General features: G+C 52.0%; 1 long non-coding RNA gene and 1 other non-coding gene across 2 annotated transcripts in view; one reads left to right on the top strand and one right to left on the bottom strand.

Annotated features, from left to right (window-relative positions):
- LOC149982700 (5.8S ribosomal RNA) overlaps positions 1-27 on the bottom strand; it is a 154-nt gene extending 127 nt beyond the window's left edge. Inside the window, exon 1 of the ribosomal RNA XR_016497550.1 lies at positions 1-27. This exon is cut by the window's left edge and continues 127 nt beyond it. This is a non-coding gene — a ribosomal RNA (5.8S ribosomal RNA).
- A 611-nt stretch (positions 28-638) lies between these two features.
- Positions 639-990, top strand: LOC149982701 (uncharacterized). Its single transcript, XR_016497472.1, has 2 exons — positions 639-742; positions 793-990. It is a non-coding gene; the product is annotated as an uncharacterized LOC149982701 (long non-coding RNA).
- The last annotated feature ends 11,510 nt before the right edge of the window (positions 991-12,500 follow it).

Raw genomic sequence — 12,500 nt, forward strand, 5'->3', positions numbered from 1 at the left:
GAGCCGAGTGATCCACCGCTAAGAGTTGTACTCTTGTTTTTCATCGCACGCAGAGGCCAGTGGCTGGGCAGAGATTGGGAGGTGACCCTCCTTTCCCCCACCCGCACTTCACCAGAGCGCCAGGCCATAGTTCAAAGACAAAGGTTTAAGAATAGGGAGGCTTCCGGGAGCTGCGCTGCGTCGTCGCCGAAGCGCCGAAGCGCCGGTGAAGCCGCGCAGACATTAAACCCCCACCTACCCCCGGGGCGCAGAGAAGTTGACTGGGTTCCCAGTGCCGCGCGAGGATACTGGGCGATACTCAAGCCGCTTATAAGATGTTAGACCATTCTGGGAAGTCCCGGTTCACCGGACACCCCCAGTCCACTTCGGTAGCGGCCTCTCCACCCGCCCATAGGTGAGTCATGCAGGCCGATCGAAAGGGAGTCGGGTTCAGATCCCCGAATCCGGAGTGGCGGAGATGGGCGCCGCGAGGCGTCCAGTGCGGTAACGCGACCGATCCCGGAGAAGCTGGCGGGAGCCCCGGGGAGAGTTCTCTTTTCTTTGTGAAGGGCAGGGCGCCCTGGAATGGGTTCGCCCCGAGAGAGGGGCCCAAGCCCTGGAAAGCGTTGCGGTTCCGGCGGCGTCCGGTGAGCTCTCGCTGGCCCTTGAAAATCCGGGGGAGAGGGTGTAAATCTCGCGCCGGGCCGTACCCATATCCGCAGCAGGTCTCCAAGGTGAACAGCCTCTGGCATGTTAGAACAGTGTATGTAAGGGAATACCCCCCTGAATTGGACAAAAATGAATGGCAACAAGGTATGTAAGGGAAGTCGGCAAGTCAGATCCGTAACTTCGGGATAAGGATTGGCTCTAAGGGCTGGGTCGGTCGCGCTGGGGTGCGAAGCGGGGCTGGGCTCGAGCCGCGGCTGGGGGAGCAGTTGCTCCGCCTCCTTTCTCTCGCCACTGCTGGAAGTTCGTTGTGCGGCCCATCTCGTGGGCTCTCGTTTGTGGTCTCGCAAGGGGCTGCTTATGGGGGTTCATTGGGGTGGTGTCCGTCGGCGTCCCGAAGGTGGATCGGTGGGGATCTGGTTGGTGGTTGGCAGCGGCGACTCTGGACGCGTGCCTGGCCCTTCTCGCGGATCTCCCCAGCTACGGTGCTCGCCGGCCCCGTTTACGCGGGGTCTCCGGCGGGTTGCCTCGGCCGGCGCCTAGCAGCTGACTTAGAACTGGTGCGGACCAGGGGAATCCGACTGTTTAATTAAAACAAAGCATTGCGAAGGCCCAAGGTGGGTGATGACGTGATGTGATTTCTGCCCAGTGATCGATTTCAGCCCCGGACTCGAGGGGTTATTACGAACTCTGCAGGAGGTTCAGTCGAAGAGAGGGCGCTACCCAAGTTGAAGTACACCCCTGTAGTGGGGAGTGGACTGGAGGGAAGGACGGTATTGCCATCTCTGGCGGGTTAGCGCGGTGAGGTAAGGGAGGAGCCCTCTAGTAGGGCTTCTTCAACCCCTACCCGTGTGACACCCGACAGAGGTGGCTATTTTGCTGTGATTGCCATCTCTGGCGGGTTGGTGCGGTGAGGTAAGGGAGGAGTCCTCTTGAGGGCTTCTTCAACCCCTACCCGTGCCACACCCGACAGAGGTGGCGATTTTTCACTTTAATCTGAGGGCCATCCAACTACCTTGGGCGGGCTGATGTGGGAGGGTCGAATGAGGGCTTGCATGGGTAACATGCTGGAGCCCGTGCTCCCCTTGCGCATGAAGTCCGCCCGTGGCGATAATCTCGGTGGGTTCGGTACAGAAGTGAATTCCAACTGTTTAATAACGAGCATCGCAAGCCCAAGGTGGGTTATGACTCGATGTGATCTCTGCTCAGAGATCAACCTAAGCCCCGGAACCGAGGGGTTGCTACGAACTCTGTATGAGGTTCAGTCGAAGAGAGGGCGCTACCCAAGTCCAATGTATCCAAGGGGCTGAAAGTACCAATTATTAAGGTAACAGGATTAATAAAGGGAAGGCCTAATTGAATACAGGCCAAAAGGGGCAAAGAATATGGGTTAAACAGGAGGAGAGGGTGCTCCATCCTATTAGGCCAACCAATAGGGCCGCATAGATTACAAGATAGTGATAGTGGGTTAAAGGCACAACAAGCCTCACTAGAGCTTAGGCTCTATATAGTTTGAGTAATGTTAAGGATAATGGGGAGTGTACCAGCTATGGTTTGGTAGGGTAGGAGGCTCACGCCTCCCGCCTCTCCCTTCTCGCTATGTGGGTGTCATCGGTCCTAGCCCGCTTCCCCACATCCCCCTTTGCCTAGGATGTGCCCGACTGGCTCTATCCCCCTTCCCCATTAGCCACGGTTGCATGACTCACCTATGGGCGGGTGGAGAGGCCGCTACCGAAGGGGACTGGGGGTATCCGGTGAACCGGGACTTCCCAAAATGGTCTAACATCTTATAAGCGGCTTGAGTATCGCCCAGTATCCTCGCGCGGCACTGGGAACCCAGTCAACTTCTCTGCGCCCCGGCGTAGGTGGGGGTTTAATGTCTGTGCGGCTTCACCGGCGACGACGCAGCACAGCTCCTGGAAGCCTCCCTATTCTTAAACCCGTGTCTCCGAATGGCCTGGCGTTATGGCGAAGCATAGGTAGAGGAAGGGGAGAAATCCCCCAACTCTGCCTAGTCACTGGCCGTACGTGCGTAAGAAACCAACCCCGAGCGCTGGAGAGTTCACTGGGGAATGGTAGAATGATTCGAGCCTTGGGGGTGAGTGATGGTAGAGAGAAGCGTCTGCCGCTATAAGCAGAAGAAGGGCTCTCCTGTGCTCCCTGGGGGTCCTTTAGGACCTCTACTGAGTGAGTAGGGTGACGGTGCACTCGGGTGATAGGGGCAAAGTAATCATCCGAGGCCTGGTAGGAAACTGCCGGGGGTGCTCATTGAAAGATGGGGCATCTACACTCAGGAACCTAGACTCGACCATACGTTCGATCAGGAAACCTACCCCGAGCGCCGGAGCTGGAGGGACGGGTATGATGATGCAGGTCTTGGGGGTGAGTGACGGTAGAGAGAAGCGTCTGCCGCTATAAGCAGAAGAAGGGCTCTCCTGTGCTCCCTGGAGGTCCTTTAGGACTTCTACTGAGTGATTATGGTGACGGTGCACTCGGGTGATAGGGGAAAGGTAATCATCCGAGGCCTGGTAGGAAACTGCCAGGGGTGCTCTTTGAAAGATGGGGCTTCTACACTAGGCAACCTGGACTCGACCATTCTTGCGTCATGGAACCAGCCCCCAGCACCGAAGCGTTCATTGGGGAGTATGGTAGAATGAATAAAAGTGAGTGATTGGTACAAGGAAACTTGACCGAATACTAGCCACTAAATAACCAGGGAAATGACTTCGATACATTTTCCGACCCAGAGGGTCCAAACTGGGGGATCAAACCCGGACCCACGCATGCTACTCCAAGGGCATGGTCATGAGCAGCAAAGCTTGGAGGCGAGAGATAATGATGAGCAGCAGCGAGAGAGTAAAACAGTTCAATTGAGCAAACACGGGAAACGTGCGAGAAAATCCAAGCATTGCTTGGTAAAGGAAGGGTTGTGGATTTCCGGACCCAGGGGGGAGAGCGGCACTCCTCCCCGCAAAATAGTAATTTGCGAAAACATGTCCTACCAGGACAAGTCTCAGGCCTCGGACCCAGATCCCCCTAATGACCTAACAAGAAAGGAGGACGTGGGCTCGGTGGCGCCTCAGTGTGTCGGCAAATTAAAGACACCTACCCCAGAAGCAAGGGACGGGGGTAGGATTGTCGTGAAGTCACCACAACCAGCTCAGTCAGACCAGGTGGCCCCGGCCAGCAGCCAAGCGAAGGGAGTTACGCCTAGTACCCTGTTGGTATCGATCCCCGTCCGCGACCTAAGATGTGGACTCTGTGACAAGCCACTTGGGACCATCGGTGATACGGTGAAACACTTCAGGGTGGTTCATCCGAGGGTAACAGTGGTGTATGGGTGTAGTGTATGCGGAAAGTCCAGTAAAAACAGCCACTCCATCTCCTGTCATGTCCCTAAATGTAAGGGAGTGATGAGGGCGGGAGGAGAAGCGGGTGGTGACCACGGTTGTGGTCACTGCCCAAAAAGCTTTGCAACGGTTATAGGACGGACCCAGCACATGAGGCACCAACACATTGAAGTCTACTGTCGTGAGAAGGAGGGGAAAGTGCCAGCTAGAAAAAAGGGGAAAAGTGGGAAAGCAGTCCTCGAGAGGATGGAAGAAGAGAGAGAGGTGAAGAGGCTGCTTGAGGGGCTGGCCGGGGAATACCATGCTAACAAGCGGATAGCTGAGAGCATGGGAACTGGAATAACTGCAGAGAAGGTGAGGCAGATACGACGTAAACTGAGACTGGAAGAGGAACGCAAGGACAAAACCAAGGGAGCATGCGACAAAGAAGATTCAGTCGGTATGCTGTCCAAACCGGGGAGACCATTAACACCCCAGCATGCCATCCGGAGTATTCTCCGTGAGAAGCTAGCTGGGGGTGCTACCCAAGATGGTGTCCTGATTGGTGATGTCCGATTGTCCTTAAGGGGAGTGGAGCAAAGCCCAGCTTTGCTCAATACGTCGGCTCTGGAACTGCAGCGGTTGTTGAGAGGGGGAAGGAGGGCCCGGAATCCGAAAAAAACCCGCAGAGCGAACACAAGACAGCATTACCAAATGAAAGGAAAACGATTGAGAAACAGATGGAGTACGGAGTAGTGCAAAAACTGTTTCAAAAGGATCAAGCCAAGTTGAGCAAAATCATTCTGGATGGTGATGTGAGTGGTGCCAAAGTCGCCCCATCACTCGAGATTGCTTCGTCTTTTAAGAGGCGGTGGGAGGTGACGGAGGACTACTATGGTCTTGGTCAGTTCAGGTCGGTGGGTGAGGCAGTGAATGGTGAGTTTGGATCCCTCGTCTCGGCAGCCGAGGTATGTGAAAACCTAGGGGCAATCAAGAATGGTACAGCAGCTGGGCCAGATGGGGTAACCAAAGCAGCAATACTTAAGTGGGATCCCACTGGTGTGAAAATGGCCGCGACCTTCTCCATATGGTTGACGACGGGCACCTTGCCGGAGCCCTTCAAGGAGTGCAGAACTACCCTGATACCCAAGTCCAGTGACCCGAGGGTGCTCACCCAGGTGGCTGGGTGGAGACCGCTTACTATCGGGTCGGTGGTATTGAGGCTATACTCTCGGATCCTGACACACAGGCTGGCGCGGGCGTGCCCCATTAGCCCGCGACAGAGAGGATTTATATCCTCACCTGGGTGTTCGGAAAACCTGATGATCTTGGATGGGTTAATCAGGCAGAGCTGGGCGAGAGGCGAGAGGTTGGCCGTGGTGTTAGTGGATTTTGCGCGTGCATTTGACTCAGTGAGTAATTTGCACATCTTGGATGTGCTCAGGCAGAGAGGGCTCGACGAACACATCATTGGAGTCGTAGGTGACTCGTACACCAATATAACGACCACAATTACAGTCAATGGAGAGCTGTCTCCTCCCATTGACGTGAGGGTCGGTGTCAAGCAGGGGGACCCGATGTCGCCCCTGCTCTTCAATCTGGCACTAGATCCAATGATTGAAACGCTTGAACGATGCGGCCGGGGGTACCGGTTGGATGATCAACAGATCACGACCCTGGCCTTTGCTGATGATTTGGTCCTGGTGAGCGGTTCTTGGGTTGGTATGGCGCACAACATTTTGATTCTGGAAGAATTTTGTCAACTGACTGGGCTGAGGATTCAGCCCAGAAAGTGTCACGGGTTTCTCATTCAGAAGGTCCGGGGGGCGCGATCGGTGAACCTCTGTGAACCCTGGATAATGTGTGGAGAGAAACTACACATGGTCGGACCGGAGGAGTCGGTGGCGTACCTGGGCATGATGGTGAGTCCGTGGCATGGCATTATGGAGCCAGAACCTGTCGAATGACTCTGTAACTGGATAAGTTCAATTGGGCGGTCACCGCTGAAGCCTTCACAGAAGGTGAAAATGTTGGTGGTCTATGCGGTGCCGAGGATGGTCTATGGGGCCGACCATGGCGGGTTGGGTGCGGGAGTCCGATCGGTGCTAGACGGGATGATCAGGAGGGCAGTGAAGGAGTGGCTCCACCTTCCGCTGTGTACCTGTAACGGACTGCTTTACTCGAGAAACCAAGACGGTGGGCTTGGTGTGATGAGGCTAGCGCGTGTCATCCCGTCCATCCAGGCTAGAAGGGTCTACCGCTTATGGCATTCGGAAGATGTCGTTACGCGGCTAGTCACCCGCAGGGCAGTTGAAGCGGAAGAGTATCTCGGAATGTGGTTGAGAGCCGGTGGGAATGAGGCAAGTCTGCCACCCCTTGAAGCGGTGATGGGAGGGGCTGTACAGGGTGCAGAACCCATCGGCTCTGTGAAGTCAAAAAACCCAGCCCCGCCGAACTGGAGGCAGGAAGAGTTCTTGAGATGGCAGAACCTAGCATCGCAAGGAGTGGGGGTGCAAACCTTTGGCAGGGACAGGAACAGCAATCACTGGTTGGCAAATCTGGAAAAGTGGGGATTCAGACAACGCCACTATATTGCAGGTCTCCAGCTAAGGGCGAATGTATACCCGACTCGTTGACTAGGGGAAGGCAAGACCTACCGAAAACTTGTCTCCACTGCCTATCAGGAGCTGAATCCTGCTCGCATATTCTCGGACAGTGTCCTGCAGTGAAGGATAGTCGCATTGCGCGGCATCACAAACTGTGCGAATTGCTAACAAATGAAGCCGAAAGCGCCGGATGGAGCGTCATCAGGGAAATGTGCTGCAGGACCCGTGCTGGGGCACTGCGGCGCCCAGACCTGGTGTGCGTAAAAGATGGTAATGCTTTGGTGGTGGATGTTACAGTGCGATACGAGCTGACCTTTGATACGTTGAAGGTCGCGGCTGCCGAGAAGGTCGCTCGTTACAACCCGATTGCTCGGTATGTTAAAACTGCCCTGAAAGTGAGGCGAGTGAAGGTGTACGGTTTCCCGCTGGGAGCGAGAGGCAAGTGGCCGATGGGTAACAACGAGGTGATCCGAGCCTTGGGGGTGAGTGGCAGTAGAGAGAAGTGCTAGTAAAGTGGCTGAAGGAAAGTATTTTTGAGAGCCCATGGTCATGGTAACTCTATGGTGCTAGTAAAGTAGCTACAGGAAAGTTATATTGAGAGTCCATGGTCATGGTAACTCTATGGTGCTATTGGAGGTCTGTTTTTGTGGTCTTAATGACCCCCTGTCTTTTGTATGGGATGTGGGGTGTGTAAGGTGCAGGTGCAGTGTATGTCCAGATGTTCCTCCGCTGTACTGGAAGCCTCAGTGGTGGTCCAGCCCGTGGTAGTGGTGTTGGTCCTGGAGGGTTATTTTTGGGAGGTCCATCCTTGGTCCGTAAGTCTCGGTGGGATTCTTTGATGTCTACGTTGTGGTTTTATTTTGGAGGTGGCTGCTGACCAAGGAATCCTTGAGGTTTTATTTTATTTTATTTTATTTATTATTTTTTTTATGTGTTCCCTTTGAAGAGAGAGTAGTTTTTTGGATTTTAGACATCATTTTTTGGGGGGGATGCGAGTAGCCACTCGGAAGCTGGGTGAATTTGTATGGTGGAGGTAGGTCATCAGGTATGGTGGGGTTGATCCGCTTCTAGGGAGAGTTCTTTTGACATCGGTTCCCGTGGGAAGTGGTGTTGGTCCTCGAGGGGTTTGGGAGGTCCATCCTTGGTCCGTGGGTCCCGGTGAGATTCTTTGGTTCCTTTGTTGTGGTCTTTAGAGGTGGTTGTATACCAAGGAATCCTTGAGGTTTTTTATTCATTAGGGAAGCCAGGATCGGTGTGTGAAGAGGGAGTAGTTGTTTAGACCGTAGACTCTTCTGGGTGTGGGTCGCCATCCGGTGGCTTGGTGAGTTGTATGGTGGAAGTGGGCCATCGGGTGTGGTGGGGTTAGGCCTCTATCTAGGGAGAGTCCCTTTAACATTGGTTCTTGTGGATCTTGGGTTGGTGAGACCAGGTTGGATGGAGCAGGTGGGTTGATCCGGTCCGTGGGGTTTCTGGAGGGGGACAGAGCACGGGGTCAGGGTCCACAAATCGATAGCTTCTGTTGGGTTGTAGGAAGTTTATGGTGTTTTTGGAATTTCCTGCAGCTTCTTTAGTGTTTGTAAAGGTGGTTTGGTTTTGGGGCCCTCTGGTCCTGTGTGGGGGACCGTCCTCTGGGGTGTCCACGTCCTATCTCTCCACTGGATTGGTGAGAGCTTCGCCTTTTGGCTGGGTTTGCTGTTTTTTTTTTAACAGTATTTTATTGGAACTGTACAATTTTCACAAGGGTTTGCTGTTTTGATGGAGTGGGTGGGTTAATCCGGTCCGTGGAGTTTCTGGAGGGGGACCAAGCACGGAGTCAGGGTCCAAGAATGGATAGCTTCTGTTGGGGTGAAGGAAGTTGGTGTTCTTTGAGTTTCCTGCAGAGTCTAAGTGCTCATAAAGGTGGTCCGGTACTGGTGCCCTCTGGTCCTATGTGGGGGGCCGTCCTCTGGGGTGTCCACGTCCTATCTCTCCATCCTATGGTGTGGTGAGCGGTGGTGGTATTCTGTTTGAGGAGGTAACCTGTTAGGTAGGTTTGAGGCATGTCCTTCTCGAGGGGCTAGGTGTCTAGAAGGTCCTGGATTCCCATCATGTTGGATTGGCTGTGGGTTTGGTTGCCTGCTGGGGATGTAATCAAATGGCTCTGTCCAGCAATCCCATGAATGATGGTGTTGACTGGGAAGAGTATGTGGAGATAGATGGATGTGGAGTTATAACCTGTTCCTGCTGATTATCATTCCATACCACCCAGGTCTGGGTATGGGATGGAGATAAAAAATCAGAGGCCACCTTAACACTCTGCCTCTGTTACGTTCCCTCAATCACACTGGTCAGGGTATGATGTAGGGGAAGGTTAGGAGGGTTTGTGTTGCCCAAAAGGAGCCCTTCCCTATGTCAACCTTATGAGGGTATGACCGGGTCTCTGGGTCCTCTGGTATCGTGGGGGTTTGGCCGCTTTTTTAGAAGGGTTTCTTTGTTCTCGGTTCCGGTTGGTCTTGGGTTTGTGAGTCCGGGTTGTCCTGTGTGGTCGGGGTTGTAGTGGTGGGAGCCTGTTGTGCCATTCGTTGAAAAAAAAGACGTTATGTTAGGCGAAGTCGACGTTCCTACAATGAGACTAGGTTGCCAGTCGAAACTTTTTTCGGCTGGCCCCTCTCAGCGTCTCTTCTTAAAAGGTGTAGAGGGTCTAAGTGATTATCTATGCCCCGTCGAAATTTTTTGGGCCCGGTTTGTAGGTGGAGTAGGGGGTCTGGGTTGCCATCAGAGTGCCCGGGGTCCTTGTTGTCTCGTAGATCATCCGTTGTAGTGTGTCCCTGTGTAAAACTCAAAATAAGGGTAAGAGAAAAGTACAAATGAAAATAGGTAGCCAAAAGGAGATACCCCCGAAGTCCGTGTGGAATCTGCCTTCCTTACAGCATCACAACGGATCTAGGGGTAGCCCAGCCACAACGCGTTTCTGCCTTACTCGGCTTCATCAGGTGGCAGGGAGGAGAAAAGAAAGGTGCAACAATAGGTGCACTTGGTCGTAGTACGGTAAAAAGGCCGTATTTTGGACCAGGGAAAATGGGGTGTGTGTGTGGGTATATGTGTAGTTGAGGCTCGATGGTCTTGGAGGTCTATGAAGGTCCGTTGAAAAAAGGCCAAAAAGGGCGTTGATTCTCTGGGAGGTGGGTTCCGTGATGTAGGAGTACCTAGATTAGGGGAGGAATCGCAAGGATTTAAAAGCGGCTCGGAGTGGTCCAGATTCGGGGTGTAGCATGAAGCTATTTAGGGGCCTTTTGTTCAAAAGGAGTAGAAGGATATTCATGGGGAGTGTGGAGTACCAGCTGGCGGCTAGGTCCAGGTGAGGTGTATTCATGGTGTAGCATGGAGCTGGGTTCTGGTCTTTCAGTTGGATCTTGGGTGCAGTTCTTTGGTAGAGGTCCAGCTTGTGTCTTCTCCAGGTGAAGTGTCTTCAAAAGATGTTCAGGCAGAATGGTACTGAGGCTGAGGGATGCTCCTCTTTTATAGGGAATGAGGGGGGTGTGGTTTTGCCAGGTGTCGAATCCGATTGGTGTATGAGGTGTGCATGCGGTGTTCATGTGAGAGGAACGGCCGTGGCTTGTCCAATGAGATTGCTTGGTTTTTGGGGAGAGGCGCGTAGTAGTCTGTTGTGATGGAAAGGCCTCCGTCGTTGCTTCCAATGGGGAATTGTATAGGAGAAGTAGCCGAAGGGGAGGTTCTGTGGGTCCAGGAAAGGTAGAGGATAGAGTGGACATCTGTGGGTTCCTGTATAATTTTTAGTTGGGGTTCTAGGTGACCCATAGGTCTGGTTATAGCTCTTTGAATGTGGTTGAGTTATTTTTTCCTCCGATTTTTGTAGAGTCACGTTTACTCATATGTAGTAAGGTGCGATGTGCAGGGAGAAGTAGTAGCCGTGGTTTTTTGGTTTTTTTTGTGGTGTTTAGAGGGCTTGAACCTTGTTTCTTTATTGAGGGGTAGTTGCAGGTAGGGTTACTAGGGGGTGTTCCTTTTACCCGGATCGAAAATGGTGCTGTTTTTATCTTTTTAGTTGGCGCTTATAAGAGAGGTATAGCTTTGGTCGCGTTCCTGTCCCCTTGGGTTCCTGGAAATGCGGTAGTTTTGTCCGTTTTGCCGTGTTCAAGTCCACTTGGAGTATGGGATATATGGATCCAAAAGGCTTTTTATGCTGTTTCCAGTGATGTGTGTCCTCCGGAGTTGGTGTATCCTGTCCTTTTTAGGGGTAAGTTCTGAGTTACTCCTTATAGACAGCTGTACTGCCTCAGTTAATAATGCAGCTTGTGATTCATCAGTGAATATAGGAACTGCGTTCAGTATGAAGACTCACCTGGGGGGGGGGGTTTCAGTGTTGAATATTGTGGTGTTTTGCCCGTGTGAGAGATGTTTTTATTTTGGGAGGGCCTCTGTCGTTGATTCCTATGGGGAGTTGTATAGGAGAAGTAGACACTTTGCTTTTGGTGTGCTGGGTTGTGGGTGTCCGAGAGGTGCCAGGTGAATTTTAAGTAAAACTAGAATTCCTAGGGGTCAAGAGGAGCCATACGTGGAGTTCCTGTGATTTATAGAAGTATGATAGATCCTCCTGTAAAAAGTGTGTGTTTGACCTTTGTGTCACCATTGACTTGTGTGTTAGCGTTGGGAGCGGTCTGCTCTGGTAGGGGGTTTGGGTTTGGAAATACCCGAAGGTGAGGTTCTGTGGGTCCAGGAAAGGTAGAGGATAGAGTGGACATCTGTGGGTTCCTGTAGAATTTTTAGTTGGGGTTCTAGGTGACCCATAGGTCCGGATATAGCTTTTTGAATGTGGTTGAGTTATTTTTTCCTCCGATTTTTGTGGAGTCACGTCACTTATATGCAGTAAGGTGCGATGTGCAGGGAAAAGTTGTGGCCGTGGTTTTTTGGTCTTTTTGTGGTGTTAGAGGGCTTGAACCTTGTTTCTTTATTGAGGGGTAGTTGCAGGTAGGGTTACTAGGGGGGTGTTCCTTTTACCCGGATCGAAAATGGTGCTGTTTTTATCTTTTCTAGTTGGCGCTTATTAGCGGAGTTTTAGCTTTGATCGCGTTCCTGTCCACTTGGTTTCCCGGATATGCGGTAGATTTGGCCGTTTTCTGTGTTCAAGTCCACTTGGATTATGTGATGTACGGATCCGAAAAAACTTTTTTATGCTGTTTCCAGTGATGTGTGTCCTCCGGAGTTGATGCAACCTGTCCTGTGGGGGATACTTCCCTGGAGGGGGGTCCAGTGTAGAATATGGGTGTTTACTTGTGTGAGAGAGGTTTTTGATCCAGATGGGTGGTTTTAGGTGGTTCCTTTTTGGTTGTTCCATGTATGTAGCTGTGATGTACAGTTGACAGGCATTCCTGGTTGAGGCTTGTAGTGTGGGTGGGTCTCCTATGGGTGGGGGTCTTACCTGGGTTTTTGGTTTGTTTGTGTATGGTGCAGAGGTGTGAGTGGGGTGGACCTATTTTATAATTTTGTTTATTTTTGCTCCTAAGTTGGAAATATGTTCGTCAGGGTTTCTGTGGGAGGGTAAGAGTCTGTTTCCACTGTGTCAGGGTGGTGATGTTTTGTTCTTTGGTGAAAAAGAAGGGTGGGGGTTGCCTCTAAGTAGAAAAAGAGTAGAGGAGGTGATGTGTATCTGAAGGTCAGGGGCTGGTTGTAGAGCTCTTTGTCTTTTGATGACTTCTTGGTCTTTTGATGAAAAAATCTTGGTTGAGAAGGCTTGGAGTAGGTGGGTCTTGATTTCTTCATCGTTCTAGTTGTTTCTCAGGAGTAAAAGTGTGTCTTGGTGGAGGTTTCAGGAGTGATGTCCTTCAGAGGTTTGGTAGAGCTATTTTAGGTTGTATTAAATCTAATGATTATGTTTAACCTGTTCACCATCAAACCATTTCACAGAGAGGTATACTGGGTG

The sequence above is a fragment of the Oncorhynchus mykiss genome, chromosome 7 (assembly GCF_057628025.1).
Source record: "Oncorhynchus mykiss isolate SJ-2025 chromosome 7, ASM5762802v1, whole genome shotgun sequence".
Classification (NCBI taxonomy): domain Eukaryota; kingdom Metazoa; phylum Chordata; class Actinopteri; order Salmoniformes; family Salmonidae; genus Oncorhynchus; species Oncorhynchus mykiss.